Source organism: Sminthopsis crassicaudata, chromosome 5 (genome assembly GCF_048593235.1).
Source record: "Sminthopsis crassicaudata isolate SCR6 chromosome 5, ASM4859323v1, whole genome shotgun sequence".
Classification (NCBI taxonomy): domain Eukaryota; kingdom Metazoa; phylum Chordata; class Mammalia; order Dasyuromorphia; family Dasyuridae; genus Sminthopsis; species Sminthopsis crassicaudata.
This window is the reverse complement of record NC_133621.1, coordinates 184228896-184230023: the sequence shown is the minus strand read 5'-3', so window position 1 is coordinate 184230023 and position 1128 is coordinate 184228896.

Below are 1128 nucleotides of genomic sequence, written 5' to 3'. Positions count from 1 at the left end.
CCAGAGGTGAAACAGAACACCCGGCCGCCACCCACTGATGTGCTAATACGTGTCATCCTCATTTTTATGAATTTATAATAGAATTCAATTGACATGCTATCTATCCTAATGCATCTTCTTTTATTATCTTGTCAGTTGTTTTTAACTTCATGATTCCATTAGAGGTTTTCTTGGCAAAGATGCTACAATGGTTTGCCATTTCCTTCTCCAGCTCATTTTCCAGCTGAGGAAACTGAGGCAAACATATGGTCATACATATGTATGTAGTAGGTGTTTGAGGCTGGATTTGAACTCAGGTCTTCCAGACATCTGGCTTATGGTTTAAACACCATTTTCTTTTCTTTTCTTTTTTTTTTTTCTGGTCAGGGCAAAGGCTTTTTTTTTTTTGTTGTTTGTTTGTTTTTTGTTTTTATTAATTTTATAATTATAACATTTTTTGACAGTATAGATGCATAGGTAATTTTTTTTTTACAACATTATCCCTTGTACTCCCTTCTGTTCCGAATTTTCTCCTCCTTCCCTCCACCCCCTCCCCTAGATGGCAGGCACTCCTATACATATTAAATATTAAACACCATTTTCTATTTGTTTTATTGCACAGTTTTTGAAGAACAGTGACAGGCTACTTGGAGTGATGTTAAGTTGAACTGCAAAATGGTGTAGAAGATTGGAGGCCTTCCATTCAAGCCTAAATCCTGGTAACTGTGGTCTAAAATTGGGAAAATGAGGAAAACTTTTGGATAGAATGAACTGAACTGAGGTAGTTATTTCTAACCAACTGAAACATCACTTATATGTACATTTTAAACTCATTCTTTTGCTATATGGAACATAGGTCCTTTTCTAGAAAACTTATAGGATAAATGAGTCAATTCCAAATAATTCTATGTATTGTTTCCTAGGCAAAATTTCCTAAAAGGACTAAAAATATCAAGATCATATTTAGAGATGTTTAAAAATATTTAATTACTAAAAATATATAAAAAAAAAGATCCATTAAATGCTTTATGCTTTTGTTAGCCTCCTATCAAAAGGCTTTGTGATGCCTCCTCACAATCTTTATCACAATTCACAGATTTCATTTTGAGAGGTAACTTGAAAAATAGAGTTTGTTTACAGCATATGAGC